Source organism: Babylonia areolata, chromosome 27, assembly GCF_041734735.1.
Source record: "Babylonia areolata isolate BAREFJ2019XMU chromosome 27, ASM4173473v1, whole genome shotgun sequence".
NCBI classification, from domain to species: Eukaryota; Metazoa; Mollusca; class Gastropoda; order Neogastropoda; family Buccinidae; genus Babylonia; species Babylonia areolata.
The window spans coordinates 41363240-41387239 of record NC_134902.1 but is presented as its reverse complement, the minus strand read 5'-3'; the positions used below and the strand labels follow the sequence as shown (position 1 = coordinate 41387239).

The window sequence follows — 24000 nt, the reverse complement described above, 5'->3', positions numbered from 1 at the left end:
AGTGAAATCTGGAAGAAGTTTGCTGAAAACAAAACCAAAACCAGGAATGACAGAAAAAATCAACACAATTTGGACATTGTCATAGTTGTCATATTCACCCTCCACCTCCCCCACCCTCACCGTCCACTCACACAACCGCGCACGCGCGCACACAAATATACACACACATATATAACAAATGCTCACACAACAAACGCTCACTAACACACAGACACACGCACACATTGTCTGTTTGTGTGTATGTGTGTGTATGTGTTCTCTCTCTCTCTCTGTGATTTGTGTGTGTGTGTGTGTGTGTGTGTGTGTGTGTGTGTGTGTGTGTGTGTGTGTGTGTGTGTGTGTGTGTGTGTGTGTGTGTGTGTGTTCTCTCTCTCTCTCTCTGATTTCTCTCTGTGTGTGTGTGTGTGTGTGTGTGTGTGCCAGGAGGATTTTGTCGGCTCGACCTTCTGGCAAAGGAGGATGTGCCTGTTTGTTCCAGGTACAGGCGCTGGGAATGTGGTGAGAAAGAGGGAGGGCGGGGAAGAGAGAGAGAGAGAGAGAGAGAGAGAGAGAGGGCGGGGAAGAGAGAGAGAGAGGAGAGAGAGAGAAAGAGAGAGGGCGGGGAAGAGAGAGGAGAGAGAGAAAGAGAGAGGGCGGGGAAGAGAGAGAGAGAGGGCGGGGAAGAGAGAGAGGAGAGAGAGAGAGAGGGCGGGGAAGAGAGAGAGGAGAGAGAGAGAGAGGGCGGGGAAGAGAGAGAGGAGAGAGAGAGAGAGGGCGGGGAAGAGAGAGAGGAGAGAGAGAGAGAGAGAGAGAGAGAGGGAGAGAGAGAGAGGGCGGGGAAGATAGAGAGGAGAGAGAGAGAGAGGGCGGGGAAGAGAGAGAGGAGAGAGAGAGAGAGGGCGGGGAAGAGAGAGAGGGAGAGAGAGAGAGAGAGAGAGGGCGGGGAAGAGAGAGAGGGAGAGAGAGAGAGAGAGGGCGGGGAAGAGAGAGAGGGAGAGAGAGAGAGAGAGAGGGCGGGGAAGAGAGAGAGGAGAGAGAGAGAGAGAGAGAGAGAGAGGGCGGGGAAGAGAGAGAGGAGAGAGAGAGAGAGGAGAGAGAGAGTATTGCACTAGGAAAGGTTCGTCTGCTCATTCTTTCCAAAGTTTTGTCGACGTTTGAAATAGCAGGGGTGCCTGAGGGTAAATCGACTGAGTCTAATTGCGAACGATGGCTTTGGGTACATGTAGACAATTAAACCAGGAGCAGGTCTTCAACTCATTGGACATAACATATAGAAAATTGCACCAGGCTGTTGTATTGTTTGTTTTGATCACACATGCACATAAACAGGCATTTAAACACACACACCCCACACCGCACACAAACACATCCTTTTGAGAGTGCTCAGTAACTGTGCAGCATCGTTCGCAAGTAGACTCACGTCAAACTGAATATCCTATGATCTAATTGCAAACGACACTTTTTCGCTGATTCCTGTCAAAACTGACGTTCTGGTCTGTCACCAGTATGCTTTCTTAAATTCTCCCAGCACTAGTAACACGCATTCAACATATCCGATCAAATCAGTGGAGTGATGGCCTAGAGGTAACGCGTCCGCCTAGGAAGCGAGAGAATCTGAGCGCGTTGGTTCGAATTACGGCTCAGCTGCCGATACTTTCTCACCCTCCACTAGACCTTGAGTGGTGGTCTGGACGCTAGTCATTCGGATGAGACGAGAAACCGAGGTACTGTGTGCAGCATGCACTTAGCGCACGTAAAAGAACCCACGACAACAAAATGGTTGTCCCATGCCAAATTCTGTAGAAAGATCCACTTTGACAGGAAAAACAAACAAAACTGCACGCAGGAAATAAAAGTAGAAAGAAATGGATGGCGCTCTCTCCCTGGGGACAGCAGCCTGAGTTTCACACAGAGAAACCTGTTGTCACAACAACAACAACAACAACAACAAAAGGGAAATACAACAATACAACAATCAACTGTTCTAAACTGTGTCAAAGTTCAAGTCCTACAACTTCCTTCCCTTATTTCAGGATTTTCTGAGCACGTTTGTGAACTTGGTCGGCAGTGGTGCGCGAAGAGAAGAAAGAGCGCGGAAATAGCCAGAAATAGCTGATGTTTGACTGGTTCTTGGAAATGGGTATTCATTATATTCATAAGGTATTAGAAAAAGGTCGAAGCAGACGTTAAACTGTGAAATGCAACCGTTAAGAATGTTTCGAAGTTGGACTGACGGTCTACGAATTGTTTGCAATTACAGGCTGTTGGCAGTTACCCATACCAACTACTACACACTATAGCTGGTAGGAATGGTTCACAATTACCCATACCAACTACTACACACTATAGCTGGTAGGGATAGTTCACAATTACCCATACCAACTACTACACACTATAGCTGGTAGGGATGGTTCACAATTACCCATACCAACTACTACACACTATAGCTGGTAGGATGGTTCACAATTACCCATACCAACTACTACACACTATAGCTGGTCAGGGATAGTTCACAATTACCCATACCAACTACTACACACTATAGCTGGTAGGGATGGTTCACAATTACCCATACCAACTACTACACACTATAGCTGGTCAGGATGGTTCACAATTACCCATACCAACTACTACACACTATAGCTGGTAGGGATGGTTCACAATTACCCATACCAACTACTACACACTATAGCTGGTCAGGATGGTTCACAATTACCCATACCAACTACTACACACTATAGCTGGTCAGGATGGTTCACAATTACCCATACCAACTACTACACACTATAGCTGGTCAGGATAGGTTCACAATTACCCATACCAACTACTACACACTATAGCTGGTCAGGATGGTTCACAATTACCCATACCAACTACTACACACTATAGCTGGTCAGGATGGTTCACAATTACCCATACCAACTACTACACACTATAGCTGGTCAGGATGGTTCACAATTACCCATACCAACTACTACACACTATAGCTGGTCAGGATGGTTCACAATTACCCATACCAACTACTACACACTATAGCTGGTCAGGATGGTTCACAATTACCCATACCAACTACTACACACTATAGCTGGTCAGGATGGTTCACAATTACCCATACCAACTACTACACACTATAGCTGGTCAGGATGGTTCACAATTACCCATACCAACTACTACACACTATAGCTGGTCAGGATGGTTCACAATTACCCATACCAACTACTACACACTATAGCTGGTCAGGGATGGTTCACAATTACCCATACCAACTACTACACACTATAGCTGGTCAGGATGGTTCACAATTACCCATACCAACTACTACACACTATAGCTGGTCAGGATGGTTCACAATTACCCATACCAACTACTACACACTATAGCTGGTCAGGATGGTTCACAATTACCCATACCAACTACTACACACTATAGCTGGTCAGGATGGTTCACAATTACCCATACCAACTACTACACACTATAGCTGGTAGGGATGGTTCACAATTACCCATACCAACTACTACACACTATAGCTGGTCAGGATGGTTCACAATTACCCATACCAACTACTACACACTATAGCTGGTCAGGATGGTTCACAATTACCCATACCAACTACTACACACTATAGTGGTAGGGATGGTTCACAATTACCCATACCCAACTACTACACACACTATAGCTGGTCAGGATGGTTCACAATTTACCCATAACCAACTACTACACACTAAAGGCTGGGTAGGGGGTGGTTCACAATTACCCATACCAACTACTACACACTATAGCTGGTAGGGATGGTTCACAATTACCCATACCAACTACTACACACTATAGCTGGTAGGGATGGTTCACAATTACCCATACCAACTACTACAAACTATAGCTGGTAGGGGTGGATCACAATTACCCATACCAACTCCTACACACTATAGCTGGTCAGGACTGGTTCACAATTACCCATTACCAACTACTACACACTATAGCTGGTAGGGGATGGTTCACAATTACCCATACCAACTGCTACACACTATAGCTGGTCAGGATGGTTCACAATTACCTATACCATGTACCAACTGCTACACACTATAGCTGGTCAGGATGGTTCACAATTACCTATACCATGTACCAACTGCTACACACTATAGCTGGTCAGGATGGTTCACAATTACCCATACCAACTACTACACACTATAGCTGGTCAGGATGGTTCACAATTACCCATACCAACTACTACACACTATAGCTGGTCAGGATGGTTCACAATTACCTATACCATGTACCAACTACTCCACACCATAGCTGGTCAGGATGGTTCACAATTACCTATACCATGTACCAACTGCTACATCACTATAGCGGTCAGGATGGTTCACAATTACCCATACCAACTACTACACACTATAGCTGGTCAGGATGGTTCACAATTACCTATACCATGTACCAACTGCTACACACTATAGCTGGTCAGGATGGTTCACAATTACCTATACCATGTACCAACTGCTACACACTATAGCTGGTCAGGATGGTTCACAATTACCCATACCAACTACTACACACTATAGCTGGTCAGGATGGTTCACAATTACCTATACCATGTACCAACTACTACACACGTTGAGCTGGTCAGGATGGTTCACAATTACCTATACCATGTACCAACTACTACACACTATAGCTGGTCAGGATGGTTCACAATTACCTATACCAACTACTACACACTATAGCTGGTCAGGATGGTTCACAATTACCCATACCAACTACTACACACTATAACTGGTCAGGATGGTTCACAATTACCCATACCAACTACTACACACTATAGCTGGTCAGGATGGTTCACAATTACCCATACCAACTACTACACACTATAACTGGTCAGGATGGTTCACAATTACCCATACCAACTACTACACACTATAGCTGGTCAGGATGGTTCACAATCAGCCATACCAACTACTACACACTATAGCTGGTCAGGATGGTTCACAATTACCCATACCAACTACTACACACTATAGCTGGTAGGGATGGTTCACAATTACCCATACCAACTACTACACACTATAGCTGGTCAGGATGGTTCACAATTACCTATACCAACTGCTACACACTATAGCTGGTCAGGATGGTTCACAATTACCTATACCAACTGCTACACACTATAGCTGGTCAGGATGGTTCACAATTACCTATACCATGTACCAACTGCTACACACTATAGCTGGTCAGGATGGTTCACAATTACCCATACCAACTGCTACACACTATAGCTGGTCAGGATGGTTCACAATTACCTATACCAACTGCTACACACTATAGCTGGTCAGGATGGTTCACAATTACCCATACCAACTGCTACACACTATAGCTGGTCAGGATGGTTCACAATCAGCCATACCAACTACTACACACTATAGCTGGTCAGGATGGTTCACAATCAGCCATGCCTGCCCTTTATCAGGTGGGCACTGGGTGTGGAAAAACCCATAATCGCTTCTCTATCATCCTGGAAAAAACAAGTGTTATGTCATGTCTTGATCCACACACGCACAGTGCATCACACCAGGCGCCTGTGTGTTGGGAAAGGAACGGGAGGGGGGAAGGTGGGGGGAGAGGGGTGGGGGGAGAGGAGCCCAGAGCGGAAACCCGGACACACGTGATGGGAGTACATCGTGCAGCACAGGCACTAAACACCAGCAGCAGCAGCCCGCAAAACACTACCTCCACCCACCCCCAACCCACCCCCACCACACTACAACTCGGTGTGTGCCGCTCAACTGCGCGTCTTATCTCTCTCTCCCTGTCTCTCCCTCTCTCCCTCTCTCTCTCTCCCTCTCTCTCCCTCTCTCTCTCTCTTGCTTCCAACATCCATCTCCCAACACCGCACCAAAGTCTTTTGAGGGGTACATGCTCTGGAACTGGAGCAGCCACAACCAAAAGAAGAGGGGATGTGTTGTGTGTGGTGATGTGTGTGCATCCATCGTTTGACTGCTGAGGTGCCGTTACTGGCTTTTGTTGGATACGCTTTGCTGGCTTCAGGTGAATGCCTGTTTGTTTTTCTTTTGTGTGGGGTTGGGGTTGTTTAGGTGTTGGTGTGTGGAACAGGTTGTTGTGTTGGGGGGTTTGCCTTGTCATGGGATGTGGGTGGAACATGGTGAGTTTATTGCCTGGGTGATAGACTGCGTTGTTGACTTTCTTCTTCTCGAAGATTCGTCAAGTTCTTCTTGTTCTGTTGTTCGTCTTGAAGTTCTTTTGGATTCAGTTCAGTTCTTGGGACTTTCAAAAGCATCGCGGCCATTATTTTCTTTTTTCTGAATGTTCGTCTTCTTCTTCTTCTTCTTCTTCTTCTTCTTCTTCTTCTCCTTCTTCTTCTTCCTCCCCCTCCTCGTCGTCTATTTCTGCGTTGTTTTGTTCTCCTTTTTAACAGATAATCATGTTGCAATATTTGCAGCTGTTGCTGTTGTTTCAATTGTGCAATTTGCGTGTTAGCATTGCAGTGCTGGTTATTGTTGTTGTTGTTGTTGTCGTTGTTGTTGTCCTTCTGCTTCTTCTTCTATTGTTGTTGTTGCTGTTCTTCTTCTTGTTTTTCTTCATCTTCGTCGTCGTCCTTCTCCTCTTCTTCTTCCACTTTTTTTTCACGTTGGACGTTGTGGTGTGGCCTGAACACCTGTCTTTGTTGGACGTTGTGGTGTGGCCTGAACACCTGTCTGTCAGTCTTTGTTGGACGTTGTGGCGTGGCCTGAACACCTGTCTGTCGGTCTTTGTTGGACGTTGTGGTGTGGCCTGAACACCTGTCTGTCAGTCTTTGTTGGACGTTGTGGTGTGGCCTGAACACCTGTCTGTCAGTCTTTGTTGGACGTTGTGGTGTGGCCTGAACACCTGTCTTTGTTGGACGTTGTGGTGTGGCCAGAACACCTGTCTGTCAGTCTTTGTTGGACGTTGTGGTGTGGCCTGAACACTTGTCTTTGTTGGACGTTGTGGTGTGGCCTGAACACTTGTCTTTGTTGGACGTTGTGGTGTGGCCTGAACACCTGTCTTTGTTGGACGTTGTGGTGTGGCCTGAACACCTGTCTTTGTTGGACGTTGTGGTGTGGCCTGAACACCTGTCTTTGTTGGACGTTGTGGTGTGGCCTGAACACCTGTCTGTCAGTCTTTGTTGGACGTTGTGGCGTGGCCTGAACACCTGTCTGTCAGTCTTTGTTGGACGTTGTGGCGTGGCCTGAACACCTGTCTTTGTTGGACGTTGTGGTGTGGCCTGAACACCTGTCTTTGTTGGACGTTGTGGTGTGGCCTGAACACCTGTCTGTCAGTCTTTGTTGGACGTTGTGGTGTGGCCTGAACACCTGTCTTTGTTGGACGTTGTGGTGTGGCCTGAACACCTGTCTTTGTTGCACGTTGTGGTGTGGCCTGAACACCTGTCTGTCAGTCTTTGTTGGACGTTGTGGCGTGGCCTGAACACCTGTCTTTGTTGGACGTTGTGGTGTGGCCTGAACACCTGTCTTTGTTGGACGTTGTGGCGTGGCCTGAACACCTGTCTTTGTTGGACGTTGTGGCGTGGCCTGAACACCTGTCTGTCAGTCTTTGTTGGACGTTGTGGCGTGGCCTGAACACCTGTCTGTCAGTCTTTGTTGGACGTTGTGGTGTGGCCTGAACACCTGTCTTTGTTGGACGTTGTGGCGTGGCCTGAACACCTGTCTTTGTTGGACGTTGTGGCGTGGCCTGAACACCTGTCTGTCAGTCTTTGTTGGACGTTGTGGCGTGGCCTGAACACCTGTCTTTGTTGGACGTTGTGGCGTGGCCTGAACACCTGTCTTTGTTGGACGTTGTGGTGTGGCCTGAACACCTGTCTGTCAGTCTTTGTTGGACGTTGTGGTGTGGCCTGAACACCTGTCTTTGTTGGACGTTGTGGCGTGGCCTGAACACCTGTCTTTGTTGGACGTTGTGGCGTGGCCTGAACACCTGTCTGTCAGTCTTTGTTGGACGTTGTGGTGTGGCCTGAACACCTGTCTTTGTTGGACGTTGTGGCGTGGCCTGAACACCTGTCTTTGTTGGACGTTGTGGCGTGGCCTGAACACCTGTCTGTCAGTCTTTGTTGGACGTTGTGGCGTGGCCTGAACACCTGTCTTTGTTGGACGTTGTGGCGTGGCCTGAACACCTGTCTTTGTTGGACGTTGTGGTGTGGCCTGAACACCTGTCTGTCAGTCTTTGTTGGACGTTGTGGTGTGGCCTGAACACCTGTCTTTGTTGGACGTTGTGGTGTGGCCTGAACACCTGTCTGTCAGTCTTTGTTGGACGTTGTGATGTGGCCTGAACACCTGTCTGTCAGTCTTTGTTGGACGTTGTGGCGTGGCCTGAACACCTGTCTTTGTTGGACGTTGTGGTGTGGCCTGAACACCTGTCTTTGTTGGACGTTGTGGCATGGCCTGAACACCTGTCTGTCAGTCTTTGTTGGACGTTGTGGCGTGGTCTGAACACCTGTCTTTGTTGGACGTTGTGGCGTGGCCTGAACACCTGTCTTTGTTGGACGTTGTGGCGTGGCCTGAACACCTGTCTGTCAGTCTTTGTTGGACGTTGTGGCGTGGCCTGAACACCTGTCTTTGTTGGACGTTGTGGCGTGGCCTGAACACCTGTCTTTGTTGGACGTTGTGGTGTGGCCTGAACACCTGTCTGTCAGTCTTTGTTGGACGTTGTGGTGTGGCCTGAACACCTGTCTTTGTTGGACGTTGTGGTGTGGCCTGAACACCTGTCTGTCAGTCTTTGTTGGACGTTGTGGTGTGGCCTGAACACCTGTCTGTCAGTCTTTGTTGGACGTTGTGGCGTGGCCTGAACACCTGTCTTTGTTGGACGTTGTGGTGTGGCCTGAACACCTATCTTTGTTGGACGTTGTGGCGTGGCCTGAACACCTGTCTTTGTTGGACGTTGTGGCGTGGCCTGAACACCTGTCTGTCAGTCTTTGTTGGACGTTGTGGTGTGGCCTGAACACCTGTCTGTCAGTCTTTGTTGGACGTTGTGGTGTGGCCTGAACACCTGTCTTTGTTGGACGTTGTGGTGTGGCCTGAACACCTGTCTGTCAGTCTTTGTTGGACGTTGTGGTGTGGCCTGAACACCTGTCTTTGTTGGACGTTGTGGTGTGGCCTGAACACCTGTCTTTGTTGGACGTTGTGGTGTGGCCTGAACACCTGTCTGTCAGTCTTTGTTGGACGTTGTGGTGTGGCCTGAACACCTGTCTTTGTTGGACGTTGTGGTGTGCCCTGAACACCTGTCTGTCGGTCTTTGTTGGACGTTGTGGTGTGGCCTGAACACCTGTCTTTGTTGAACGTTGTGGCGTGGCCTGAACACCTGTCTTTGTTGGACGTTGTGGTGTGGCCTGAACACCTGTCTTTGTTGGACGTTGTTGTGTGGCCTGAACACCTGTCTGTCGGTCTTTGTTGGACGTTGTGGTGTGGCCTGAACACCTGTCTTTGTTGGACGTTGTGGTGTGGCCTGAACACCTGTCTGTCAGTCTTTGTTGGACGTTGTGGCGTGGCCTGAACACCTGTCTTTGTTGGACGTTGTGGTGTGGCCTGAACACCTGTCTGTCGGTCTTTGTTGGACGTTGTGGTGTGGCCTGAACACCTGTCTGTCAGTCTTTGTTGGACGTTGTGGCATGGCCAGAACACCTGTCTTTGTTGGACGTTGTGGTGTGGCCTGAACACCTGTCTTTGTTGGACGTTGTGGTGTGGCCTGAACACCTGTCTGTCGGTCTTTTTTGGACGTTGTGGTGTGGCCTGAACACCTGTCTGTCAGTCTTTGTTGGACGTTGTGGTGTGGCCTGAACACCTGTCTGTCAGTCTTTGTTGGACGTTGTGGTGTGGCCTGAACACCTGTCTTTGTTGGACGTCGTGGTGTGGCCTGAACACCTGTCTTTGTTGGACGTTGTGGTGTGGCCTGAACACCTGTCTTTGTTGGACGTTGTGGCGTGGCCTGAACACCTGTCTTTGTTGGACGTTGTGGTGTGGCCTGAACACCTGTCTTTGTTGGACGTTGTGGCGTGGCCTGAACACCTGTCTTTGTTGGACGTTGTGGTGTGGTCTGAACACCTGTCTGTCAGTCTTTGTTGGACGTTGTGGTGTGGCCTGAACACCTGTCTGTCAGTCTTTGTTGGACGTTGTGGTGTGGCCTGAACACCTGTCTTTGTTGGACGTTGTGGCGTGGCCTGAACACCTGTCTTTGTTGGACGTTGTGGCGTGGCCTGAACACCTGTCTTTGTTGGACGTTGTGGCGTGGCCTGAACACCTGTCTTTGTTGGACGTTGTGGTGTGGCCTGAACACCTGTCTGTCAGTCTTTGTTGGACGTTGTGGTGTGGCCTGAACACCTGTCTTTGTTGGACGTTGTGGTGTGGCCTGAACACCTGTCTGTCAGTCTTGTTGGACGTTGTGGTGTGGCCTGAACACCTGTCTCTTTGTTGGACGTTGTGGTGTGGCCTGAACACCTGTCTTTGTTGGACGTTGTGGTGTGGCCTGAACACCTGTCTGTCGGTCTTGTTGGACGTTGTGGTGTGGCCTGAACACCTGTCTTTGTTGGACGTTGTGGTGTGGCCTGAACACCTGTCTTTGTTGGACGTTGTGGTGTGGCCTGAACACCTGTCTTTGTTGGACGTTGTGGTGTGGCCTGAACACCTGTCTGTCGGTCTTTGTTGGACGTTGTGGTGTGGCCTGAACACCTGTCTGTCGGTCTTTGTTGGACGTTGTGGTGTGGCCAGAACACCTGTCTTTGTTGGACGTTGTGGTGTGGCCTGAACACCTGTCTTTGTTGGACGTTGTGGTGTGGCCTGAACACCTGTCTGTCGGTCTTTGTTGGACGTTGTGGCGTGGCCTGAACACCTGTCTGTCGGTCTTTGTTGGACGTTGTGGCGTGGCCTGAACACCTGTCTTTGTTGGACGTTGTGGTGTGGCCTGAACACCTGTCTGTCAGTCTTTGTTGGACGTTGTGGCGTGGCCTGAACACCTGTCTGTCGGTCTTTGTTGGACGTTGTGGCGTGGCCTGAACACCTGTCTGTCGGTCTTTGTTGGACGTTGTGGTGTGGCCTGAACACCTGTCTTTGTTGGACGTTGTGGTGTGGCCAGAACACCTGTCTTTGTTGGACGTTGTGGTGTGGCCTGAACACCTGTCTTTGTTGGACGTTGTGGTGTGGCCTGAACACCTGTCTGTCGGTCTTTGTTGGACGTTGTGGTGTGGCCTGAACACCTGTCTGTCGGTCTTTGTTGGACGTTGTGGTGTGGCCTGAACACCTGTCTTTGTTGGACGTTGTGGTGTGGCCTGAACACCTGTCTTTGTTGGACGTTGTGGTGTGGCCTGAACACCTGTCTGTCGGTCTTTGTTGGACGTTGTGGCGTGGCCTGAACACCTGTCTGTCGGTCTTTGTTGGACGTTGTGGCGTGGCCTGAACACCTGTCTTTGTTGGACGTTGTGGTGTGGCCTGAACACCTGTCTGTCAGTCTTTGTTGGACGTTGTGGTGTGGCCTGAACACCTGTCTGTCGGTCTTTGTTGGACGTTGTGGTGTGGCCTGAACACCTGTCTGTCGGTCTTTGTTGGACGTTGTGGTGTGGCCTGAACACCTGTCTTTGTTGGACGTTGTGGTGTGGCCTGAACACCTGTCTGTCAGTCTTTGTTGGACGTTGTGGTGTGGCCTGAACACCTGTCTTTGTTGGACGTTGTGGTGTGGCCAGAACACCTGTCTTTGTTGGACGTTGTGGTGTGGCCTGAACACCTGTCTTTGTTGGACGTTGTGGTGTGGCCTGAACACCTGTCTTTGTTGGACGTTGTGGTGTGGCCTGAACACTTGTCTTTGTTGAACGTTGTGGTGTGCCCTGAACACCTGTCTTTGTTGGACGTTGTGGTGTGGCCTGAACACCTGTCTGTCAGTCTTTGTTGGACGTTGTGGCGTGGCCTGAACACCTGTCTGTCAGTCTTTGTTGGACGTTGTGGCGTGGCCTGAACACCTGTCTTTGTTGGACGTTGTGGTGTGGCCTGAACACCTGTCTTTGTTGGACGTTGTGGTGTGGCCTGAACACCTGTCTTTGTTGGACGTTGTGGTGTGGCCTGAACACCTGTCTTTGTTGGACGTTGTGGCGTGGCCTGAACACCTGTCTGTCAGTCTTTGTTGGACGTTGTGGCGTGGCCTGAACACCTGTCTTTGTTGGACGTTGTGGTGTGGCCTGAACACCTGTCTTTGTTGGACGTTGTGGTGTGGCCTGAACACCTGTCTTTGTTGGACGTTGTGGTGTGGCCTGAACACCTGTCTGTCGGTCTTTGTTGGACGTTGTGGTGTGGCCTGAACACCTGTCTTTGTTGGACGTTGTGGTGTGGCCTGAACACCTGTCTTTGTTGGACGTTGTGGTGTGGCCTGAACACCTGTCTTTGTTGGACGTTGTGGTGTGGCCTGAACACCTGTCTGTCGGTCTTTGTTGGACGTTGTGGCGTGGCCTGAACACCTGTCTTTGTTGGACGTTGTGGTGTGGCCTGAACACCTGTCTTTGTTGGACGTTGTGGCGTGGCCTGAACACCTGTCTGTCAGTCTTTGTTGGACGTTGTGGTGTGGCCTGAACACCTGTCTGTCAGTCTTTGTTGGACGTTGTGGTGTGGCCTGAACACCTGTCTGTCAGTCTTTGTTGGACGTTGTGGCGTGGTCTGAACACCTGTCTGTCAGTCTTTGTTGGACGTTGTGGCGTGGCCTGAACACCTGTCTGTCGGTCTTTGTTGGAAAGCAAACTAACAGGATCTCTAGACAGAAAAGCACCTTGTTTCACCAATCTGGTTTCACACACTACACTACAATTGACTGCAGCACGGCCTGGCTTAATTAGGCATACAGTGGAGTCTGTGGCATCACTGTGGCATCACTGTGGCATCACTGTGCACCAAGTAGTCTCCCTGTGGCATCACTGTGGTATCATTGTGGCATCACTGTGGCATCACTGTGGCATCACTGTGGCATCACTGTGCACCAAGTAGTCTCCCTGTGGTATCATTGTGGTATCACTGTGGCATCACTATGCACCAAGTAGTCTCCCTGTGGCATCACTGTGGCATCACTGTGGTATCATTGTGGTATCATTGTGGCATCACTATGCACCAAGTAGTCTCCCTGTGGCATCACTGTGGCATCACTGTGGTATCATTGTGGCATCACTGTGCACCAAGCTGTATCCCAGTGGTATCACTGTGGTATCACTGTGGCATCACTGTGGCATCACTGTGCACCAAGCAGTCTCCCTGTGGCATCACTGTGGCATCACTGTGGCATCACTGTGGCATCACTGTGGCATCACTGTGGTATCACTGTGGCATCACTGTGGCATCACTGTGGTATCACTGTGGCATCACTGTGCACCAAGCTGTATCCCTGTGGCATCACTGTGGCATCACTGTGGCATCACTGTGCACCAAGCTGTATCCCTGTGGCATCACTGTGGTATCATTGTGGCATCACTGTGCACCAAGCTGTATCCCAGTGGTATCACTGTGGTATCATTGTGGCATCACTGTGCACCAAGCTGTATCCCTGTGGCATCACTGTGGCATCACTGTGCACCAAGCTGTATCCCTGTGGCATCACTGTGGTATCACTGTGGCATCACTGTGCACCAAGCTGTATCCCAGTGGCATCACTGTGGCATCACTGTGGCATCACTGTGCACCAAGCTGTATCCCAGTGGTATCACTGTGGTATCACTGTGGCATCACTGTGGTATCACTGTGCACCAAGCAGTCTCCCTGTGGCATCACTGTGGCATCACTGTGGCATCACTGTGGCATCACTGTGGCATCACTGTGGTATCATTGTGGCATCACTGTGGCATCACTGTGGTATCATTGTGGCATCACTGTGGTATCATTGTGGCATCACTGTGGCATCACTGTTGTATCACTATGGCATCACTGTTGTATCACTATGGCATCACTGTTGTATCACTATGGCATCACTGTGGTATCATTGTGGCATCACTATGGCATCACTGTGGCATCACTGTGGCATCACTGTTGTATCACTATGGCATCACTGTTGTATCACTGTGGCATCACTGTGGCATCACTGTTGTATCACTATGGCATCACTGTGGTATCACTGTTGTATCACTGTGGCATCACTATGGCATCACTATGGCATCACTGTGGCATCACTGTTGTATCACTGTGGCATCACTGTGCACCAAGCAGTCTCCCAGTGCTGGTGCGAGATGTACGTGCAGTCAGAGGAACGTTGAGCGTGTTGTGTGTGTGTGTGTGTGTGTGTGTGTGTGTGTGTGTGTGTGTGTGTGGTGTGTGTGTGTGTGTGTGTGTGTGTGTGTGTGTGTTGTGTGTGTGTGTGTGTGTGTGTGTGTGTGTGTGTGTGGTGTGTGTGTGTGTGTGTGTGTGTGTGTGTGGTGTGTGTGTGTGTGTGTGTGTGTGTGTGTGTGTGTGTGTGTGTGTGTTGTGTGTGGAGGGAGAGAGGTTGTCTGGCTTTCATCATGTAGTTTTCTTCAGGGCCTAGTTGATCGCGAGGGCCGTCATGGGGAGGGGAGGGGGGGGGGGAGGGTGTATGTGTGTAGGGAGAGAGGGGAGGGGGGGATGGTGTATGTGTGTAGGGAGAGAGGGGAGGGGGGGGATGGTGTATGTGTGTAGGGAGAGAGGGGAGGGGAGGGGATGGTGTATGTGTGTAGGGAGAGAGGGGGGGGGGATGGTGTATGTGTGTAGGGAGAGAGGGGAGGGGAGGGGAGGGGATGGTGTATGTGTGTAGGGAGAGAGGGGAGGGGGGGATGGTGTATGTGTGTAGGGAGAGAGGGGAGGGGGGGATGGTGTATGTGTGTAGGGAGAGAGGGGGGGGGGATGGTGTATGTGTGTAGGGAGAGAGGGGAGGGGGGGAGGGTGTATGTGTGTAGGGAGAGAGGGGAGGGGGGGATGGTGTATGTGTGTAGGGAGAGAGGGGAGGGGGGGATGGTGTATGTGTGTAGGGAGAGAGGGGAGGGGGGGAGGGTGTATGTGTGTAGGGAGAGAGGGGATGGGATGGTGTATGTGTGTAGGGAGAGAGGGGAGGGGATGGTGTATGTGTGTAGGGAGAGAGGGGAGGGGGGGGTGTATGTGTGTAGGGAGAGAGGGGAGGGGAGGGTGTATGTGTGTAGGGAGAGAGGGGAGGGGGGGGATGGTGTATGTGTGTAGGGAGAGAGGGGAGGGGGGGATGGTGTATGTGTGTAGGGAGAGAGGGGAGGGGAGGGGATGGTGTATGTGTGTAGGGAGAGAGGGGAGGGGAGGGGAGGGTGTATGTGTGTAGGGAGAGAGGGGAGGGGAGGGGAGGGTGTATGTGTGTAGGGAGAGAGGGGAGTGGGGGGATGGTGTATGTGTGTAGGGAGAGAGGGGAGGGGGGGGATGGTGTATGTGTGTAGGGAGAGAGGGGAGGGGGGGATGGTGTATGTGTGTAGGGAGAGAGGGGAGGGGGGGATGGTGTATGTGTGTAGGGAGAGAGGGGGGAGGGGATGGTGTATGTGTGTAGGGAGAGAGGGGAGGGGAGGGTGTATGTGTGTAGGGAGAGAGGGGAGGGGGGGGATGGTGTATGTGTGTAGGGAGAGAGGGGAGGGGGGGGTGTATGTGTGTAGGGAGAGAGGGGAGGGGATGGTGTATGTGTGTAGGGAGAGAGGGGAGGGGATGGTGTATGTGTGTAGGGAGAGAGGGGAGGGGAGGGGAGGGTGTATGTGTGTAGGGAGAGAGGGGAGGGGATGGTGTATGTGTGTAGGGAGAGAGGGGAGGGGAGGGGAGGGTGTATGTGTGTAGGGAGAGAGGGGAGGGGATGGTGTATGTGTGTAGGGAGAGAGGGGAGGGGGGGATGGTGTATGTGTGTAGGGAGAGAGGGGAGGGGGGGATGGTGTATGTGTGTAGGGAGAGAGGGGAGGGGGGGATGGTGTATGTGTGTAGGGAGAGAGGGGAGGGGGGGATGGTGTATGTGTGTAGGGAGAGAGGGGAGGGGGGGATGGTGTATGTGTGTAGGGAGAGAGGGGAGGGGGGGATGGTGTATGTGTGTAGGGAGAGAGGGGGGGGGGATGGTGTATGTGTGTAGGGAGAGAGGGGAGGGGGGGATGGTGTATGTGTGTAGGGAGAGAGGGGAGGGGGGGGATGGTGTATGTGTGTAGGGAGAGAGGGGAGGGGGGGATGGTGTATGTGTGTAGGGAGAGAGGGGAGGGGAGGGGATGGTGTATGTGTGTAGGGAGAGAGGGGGGGGGGATGGTGTATGTGTGTAGGGAGAGAGGGGAGGGGATGGTGTATGTGTGTAGGGAGAGAGGGGAGGGGAGGGGATGGTGTATGTGTGTAGGGAGAGAGGGGGGGGGGGATGGTGTATGTGTGTAGGGAGAGAGGGGAGGGGAGGGGAGGGGATGGTGTATGTGTGTAGGGAGAGAGGGGAGGGGGGGATGGTGTATGTGTGTAGGGAGAGAGGGGAGGGGAGGGGAGGGTGTATGTGTGTAGGGAGAGAGGGGAGGGGAGGGGATGGTGTATGTGTGTAGGGAGAGAGGGGAGGGGAGGGGAGGGGATGGTGTATGTGTGTAGGGAGAGAGGGGAGGGGATGGTGTATGTGTGTAGGGAGAGAGGGGGGGGGAGGGGATGGTGTATGTGTGTAGGGAGAGAGGGGAGGGGAGGGGATGGTGTATGTGTGTAGGGAGAGAGGGGAGGGGGGGATGGTGTATGTGTGTAGGGAGAGAGGGGAGGGGGGGATGGTGTATGTGTGTAGGGAGAGAGGGGAGGGGGGGATGGTGTATGTGTGTAGGGAGAGAGGGGAGGGGGGGATGGTGTATGTGTGTAGGGAGAGAGGGGAGGGGGGGATGGTGTATGTGTGTAGGGAGAGAGGGGAGGGGGGGATGGTGTATGTGTGTAGGGAGAGAGGGGAGGGGGGATGGTGTATGTGTGTAGGGAGAGAGGGGAGGGGAGGGGATGGTGTATGTGTGTAGGGAGAGAGGGGAGGGGAGGATGGTGTATGTGTGTAGGGAGAGAGGGGAGGGGAGGGGATGGTGTATGTGTGTAGGGAGAGAGGGGAGGGGAGGGGATGGTGTATGTGTGTAGGGAGAGAGGGGGGGGGGGATGGTGTATGTGTGTAGGGAGAGAGGGGAGGGGAGGGGAGGGTGTATGTGTGTAGGGAGAGAGGGGAGGGGGGGGAGGGTGTATGTGTGTAGGGAGAGAGGGGAGGGGGGGGAGGGTGTATGTGTGTAGGGAGAGAGGGGAGGGGAGGGGATGGTGTATGTGTGTAGGGAGAGAGGGGGGGATGTCTACTGTCCTGATTGAAGGTGGTTTTTGTTTTCTTTTTTGGTGTTGTTGCTTGTTTGCTTGTCACGTGGGATTATGGGTACATTTGTTGATTTGGTTGTTGTTATTATTATTGTTATGGTGATGACGATGATGATGATGATGATTATTATTATAATATCATTATCATCATTATTATTATTATTGTCATTATTATCATCATCATCATTATTATTATTACTATTACTATTATTAATATCATCATTAATATCATCATTATTATTAATCGGTTTTTTTGTTGGTGGATCGAGAGATCCTAATTTACGTTTGATGTTAATGGTGTTGAAACGACTGTTGGTGCAGTGAGTTACCCCTTTTCTGTTAATGGTGTTGAAATGACCGTTGGTGCAGTGAGTTACCCCTTTTCTGTTAATGGTGTTGAAATGACTGTTGGTGCAGAGTTACCGTTTTTCTGTTAATGGTGTTGAAATGACTGTTGGTGGTGCAGTGAGTTACCGTTTTTCTGTTAATGGTGTTGAAATGACTGTTGGTGCAGAGTTACCGTTTTTCTGTTAATGGTGTTGAAACGACTGTTGGTGCAGTGAGTTACCGTTTTTCTGTTAATGGTGTTGAAATGACTGTTGGTGCAGTGAGTTACCCCTTTTCTGTTAATGGTGTTGAAACGACTGTTGGTGCAGTGTTACCGTTTTTCTGTTAATGGTGTTGAAATGACTGTTGGTGCAGTGAGTTACCGTTTTTCTGTTAATGGTGTTGAAATGACTGTTGGTGCAGTGAGTTACCCCTTTTCTGTTAATGGTGTTGAAATGACTGTTGGTGCAGTGAGTTACCGTTTTTCTGTTAATGGTGTTGAAATGACTGTTGGTGCAGTGAGTTACCGTTTTTCTGTTGATGGTGTTGAAATGACTGTTGGTGCAGTGAGTTACCGTTTTTCTGTTAATGGTGTTGAAATGACTGTTGGTGCAGTGAGTTACCGTTTTTCTGTTAATGGTGTTGAAATGACTGTTGGTGCAGTGAGTTACCGTTTTTCTGTTAATGGTGTTGAAATGACTGTTGGTGCAGTGAGTTACCGCTTTTCTGTTAATGGTGTTGAAATGACTGTTGGTGCAGTGAGTTACCGCTTTTCTGTTAATGGTGTTGAAATGACTGTTGGTGCAGTGAGTTACCCCTTTTCTGTTAATGGTGTTGAAATGACTGTTGGTGCAGTGAGTTACCGTTTTTCTGTTAATGGTGTTGAAATGACTGTTGGTGCAGTGAGTTACCGCTTTTCTGTTAATGGTGTTGAAATGACTGTTGGTGCAGTCAGTTACCGTTTTTCTGTTAATGGTGTTGAAATGACTGTTGGTGCAGTGAGTTACCGCTTTTCCTTCACGACGTTCAACACTTCAGTGAAGTGTGTAGGGCCTTTAATAATGATAATGTGTGTGTGTGGGGGGGGGGGATGCGAGTTTGTGTGTGTGTGTGTGTGTATTCGCGCTTACGTGTGTGTGTGTGTGTGTGTGTGTGTGTGTGTGTGTGGAAGTGTCTGTGGAAGTGTGTGTGCGTACGTGCGTGTGTGCGTTTGTGTGTATGTGTGAATGTGCGCGAGTGTGTGTGAGCGTGTGTGTGCGTGTACTTGTGTGTGAAAGTGCGCGTGCGTGCGTGCGTGTGTGTGTGTGTGTGTGCGTGAGTGTGTGTGTGTGTGCGTGCGTGCATGCGTGCGTGCGTGTGCGTGTGTGTGTGGTTGGAAGCAAACTGTTCCAAGTGAAAACATTAGTAAAGGTGAAATGCATCGAAGCAACTTCATAACATCAAATGGGGTTCATTTCTTTTCATTTCTTTTTTCTTTTTTTCTTTTCTTTACTTTTATTTTATTTTATTTTTTACATGAATACAGTGAGCTATCACGGAAAGAGAGTTCACTAAAGCACCGAGGTGTGCATGTAACTGGTTGGCACCTGGTGTGGTGTAAACATCGCTGAATTAACGATCAAATTATATCTTCACCTGGGGGTTCATGACAGGAGGGGGGGTGGAAAGGGGGAGGGGGTGTGTGGTGGACGGTGGGTTGGAGGGAACGTCCTGACCTTTAGCCTTTCGTGCACAGAAAAGAGGGCACGGATGAGAAGTGAAGGGGTGACCTACTTGCTGCTTTCCTTGGCACGAGTTTCCTCCGAAAGTCTCTTTCAGGCTGTTTGCTGCAAACATGGCGTTGAGGTGTAGGTGAAAGAGGGGGGGGGGGGGGGGGGTTATAGCCCGATAAATAGTTTTCGCCGTCTTCGACATTTGTGGCCTGCAACTCGCACGTTCAGTGTTGGGCTTGTACATACATGATTGTTCTTACCACACCATGTTGGCAGCCGTAGTCCGTTTTCGGAGATGTTTATGCTGGATGTGTTTTTTGTTTCCGAAACCCACTGAACGCTGACATGAATGACAGCATCTCTAATGTGGTGCGTGTTTAATCTTCTGCCTGCGCAAACACACGAAGGGTATTCAGGTACTACTAGCTGGTCAACACCATAGACATCATATGGTAATGATGAAACACACACACACACACACACACACACACACACACACACACACACACACACACACACAGAGATATATATATAGAGAGAGAGAGAGAGAGAGATGTGTGTGTGTGGGGGGGGGGGGGAGGGGGGATCGGAAAAATCTCTCCGCCCCGAAGTGGTGACTCCGCCAGGCGTCATGACTGACTCAGTGCAGGACCCTTCAGACCGAAAGCCCAACGACGTCAGGTTGTCATGACTGACTCAGTGCAGGACCCTTCAGACCGAAAGCCCAACGACGTCAGGTGTCAGAGTGCCCTTTGATCGGTGGTTTTCAGGTCTTGAGTCCACGCTGAATGTTGTAGAAACTGACTGACGGCCCTACTCCACGCACCCGACAGTGACTGATGTATATATGTATGTATTTATTTGGGAGGGGAAGGGGGAAGTAAATTTAGTTGTTATAGATTAAAATTGTAATTTGCTGCTACCGCAGCTGTTGTGTTGTTTATGATGAGGGTTTATGTCAGTGTTGTGAAACTGTCAGCAAAGCGTGTGTTTGGTCGCTGTCGTGTTGACTGACACTGAACTGACACAGCTGTCGTGTTGTTGTTAACGATGAGGGTTTATGTCAGTGTTGTGAAACTGTCAGCAAAGCGTGTGTTTGGTCGCTGTCGTGTTGACTGACACTGAACTGACACAGCTGTCGTGTTGACTGACACTGAACTGACACAGCTGTCGTGTTGTTGTTAACGATGAGGGTTTCTGTCAGTGTTGTGAAACTGTCAGCATAGCGTGTGTCGTGTTGACTGACACTGAACTGACACAGCTGTCGTGTTGTTGTTAACGATGAGGGTTTCTGTCAGTGTTGTGAAACTGTCAGCATAGCGTGTGTCGTGTTGACTGACACTGAACTGACACAGCTGTCGTGTTGACTGACACTGAACTGACACAGCTGTCGTGTTGTTGTTAACGATGAGGGTTTCTGTCAGTGTTGTGAAACTGTCAGCATAGCGTGTGTCGTGTTGACTGACACTGAACTGACACAGCTGTCGTGTTGACTGACACTGAACTGACACAGCTGTCACTTTGACTGACACTGAACTGACACAGCTGTCGTGTTGACTGACACTGAACTGACACAGCTGTCGTGTTGACTGACACTGAACTGACACAGCTGTCGTGTTGACTGACACTGAACTGACACAGCTGTCGTGTTGACTGACACTGAACTGACACAGCTGTCGTGTTGACTGACACTGAACTGACACAGCTGTCATGTTGACTGACACTGAACTGACACAGCTGTCACTTTGACTGACACTGAACTGACACAGCTGTCGTGTTGACTGACACTGAACTGACACAGCTGTCGTGTTGACTGACACTGAACTGACACAGCTGTCACTTTCCACAAGATGGCCACTGACAGGTGTCTGTTGATCTGTCTGGAGAAGAGACGGAACAGGAGCATGGGGAGTGTTCCCACTCAGGGTGTAAAGACCAGAATTGTTCAGCTGTGTGCAAGGAGAGCACGTGATTTAATGTCCCTGACCTTTCTGTGCTGTATGAGAGTCAGTCGTGTCCGACGATGACCATCACACCAGCAGAGGAGGTAACTGCTGTCCCGACCATCTGGGTTGGAATTTGATTATAGTGGAGAGTGTCTTGTTAAAGTTACATCCCCACTCTCTCGGCCAAGAGTTTTATGACAATCGGCATTGGGATGGTTCCCAAAGGCCAACTAGCCCCCAAAGGTTGCAGCACAAAAAGCCAGTGCAATTTTGTCCTTCACAAAAGACTAAGTTGTAAATGATTTCCCACTGCAATAGAGAAACCATTGATAATACAGCTCTCACTGTGCTGTTGGCCCAACAGTGTCCTGTAGTGACAGTGGACACAGAATACAGCAAGATACAACGTGTAGTGTCCTGTAGTGTCCTGTAGTGACAGTGGACACAGAATACAGCAAGATACAACGTGTAGTGTCCTGTAGTGTCCTGTAGTGACAGTGGACACAGAATACAGCAAGATACAACGTGTAGTGTCCTGTAGTGTCCTGTAGTGACAGTGGACACAGACTACAGCCAGATACAACGTGTAGTGTCCTGTAGTGACAGTGGACACAGACTACAGCAAGATACAACGTGTAGTGTCCTGTAGTGTCCTGTAGTGACAGTGGACACAGAATACAGCAAGATACAACGTGTAGTGTCCTGTAGTGTCCTGTAGTGACAGTGGACACAGACTACAGCCAGATACAACGTGTAGTGTCCTGTAGTGACAGTGGACACAGAATACAGCAAGATACAACGTGTAGTGTCCTGTAGTGTCCTGTAGTGACAGTGGACACAGACTACAGCCAGATACAACGTGTAGTGTCCTGTAGTGTCCTGTAGTGACAGTGGTCACAGAATACAGCAAGGTACAACGTGTAGTGTCCTGTAGTGACAGTGGACACAGAATACAGCAAGATACAACGTGTAGTGTCCTGTAGTGACAGTGGACACAGAATACAGCAAGATACAACGTGTAGTGTCCTGTAGTGACAGTGGACACAGACTACAGCAAGATACAACGTGTAGTGTCCTGTAGTGTCCTGTAGTGACAGTGGACACAGACTACAGCCAGATACAACGTGTAGTGTCCTGTAGTGTCCTGTAGTGACAGTGGACACAGAATACAGCAAGATACAACGTGTAGTGTCCTGTAGTGACAGTGGACACAGACTACAGCAAGATACAACGTGTAGTGTCCTGTAGTGACAGTGGACACAGAATACAGCAAGATACAACGTGTAGTGTCCTGTAGTGTCCTGTAGTGACAGTGGACACAGAATACAGCCAGATACAATGTGTAGTGTCCTGTAGTGTCCTGTAGTGACAGTGGACACAGACTACAGCCAGATACAACGTGTAGTGTCCTGTAGTGTCCTGTAGTGACAGTGGACACAGACTACAGCAAGATACAACGTGTAGTGTCCTGTAGTGACAGTGGACACAGACTACAGCAAGATACAACGTGTAGTGTCCTGTAGTGACAGTGGTCACAGAATACAGCAAGATACAATGTGTAGTGTCCTGTAGTGACAGTGGACACAGAATACAGCAAGATACAACGTGTAGTGTCCTGTAGTGACAGTGGACACAGACTACAGCCAGATACAACGTGTAGTGTCCTGTAGTGTCCTGTAGTGACAGTGGACACAGAATACAGCAAGATACAACGTGTAGTGTCCTGTAGTGTCCTGTAGTGACAGTGGACACAGAATACAGCCAGATACAACGTGTAGTGTCCTGTAGTGACAGTGGACACAGACTACAGCCAGATACAACGTGTAGTGTCCTGTAGTGACAGTGGACACAGACTACAGCAAGATACAACGTGTAGTGTCCTGTAGTGACAGTGGACACAGACTACAGCAAGATACAACGTGTAGTGTCCTGTAGTGACAGTGGACACAGACTACAGCAAGATACAACGTGTAGTGTCCTTAGTGTCCTGTAGTGACAGTGGACACAGAATACAGCCAGATACAATGTGTAGTGTCCTGTAGTGACAGTGGACACAGAATACAGCAAGATACAACGTGTAGTGTCCTGTAGTGTCCTGTAGTGACAGTGGACACAGACTACAGCAAGATACAACGTGTAGTGTCCTGTAGTGTCCTGTAGTGACAGTGGACACAGAATACAGCAAGATACAACGTGTAGTGTCCTGTAGTGTCCTGTAGTGACAGTGGACACAGACTACAGCAAGATACAACGTGTAGTGTCCTGTAGTGTCCTGTAGTGACAGTGGACACAGAATACAGCCAGATACAACGTGTAGTGTCCTGTAGTGTCCTGTAGTGACAGTGGACACAGAATACAGCCAGATACAATGTGTAGTGTCCTGTAGTGTCCTGTAGTGACAGTGGACACAGAATACAGCCAGATACAATGTGTAGTGTCCTGTAGTGACAGTGGACACAGAATACAGCCAGATACAACGTGTAGTGTCCTGTAGTGTCCTGTAGTGACAGTGGACACAGAAGATACAACGTGTAGTGTCCTGTAGTGTCCTGTAGTGACAGTGGACACAGACTACAGCAACATACAACGTGTAGTGTCCTGTAGTGACAGTGGACACAGACTACAGCAAGATACAACGTGTAGTGTCCTGCAGTGTCCTGTAGTGACAGTGGACAGGAACCTCAGGGCCATCAGAATGCAGCAAGATACAACGTGTAGTGTCCTGCAGTGTCCTGTAGTGACAGTGGACAG

At 49.8% G+C, this 24000-nt stretch overlaps 1 protein-coding gene across 2 annotated transcripts in view; it reads left to right on the top strand.

Annotated features, from left to right (window-relative positions):
- LOC143301154 (small heat shock protein p36-like) overlaps positions 1-24000 on the top strand; it is a 146743-nt gene that overhangs the window by 88393 nt on the left and 34350 nt on the right. The window contains exon 1 of one of the 2 annotated variants that reach the window (XM_076615232.1): positions 5863-6015. The exons of the other annotated variant lie outside the window; for it this stretch is intronic. The gene's annotated coding sequence lies outside the window, so the exon portion shown is untranslated. Of the gene's footprint in view, positions 1-5862; positions 6016-24000 lie in introns of those variants that run through there. 2 annotated transcript variants of the gene reach the window in all.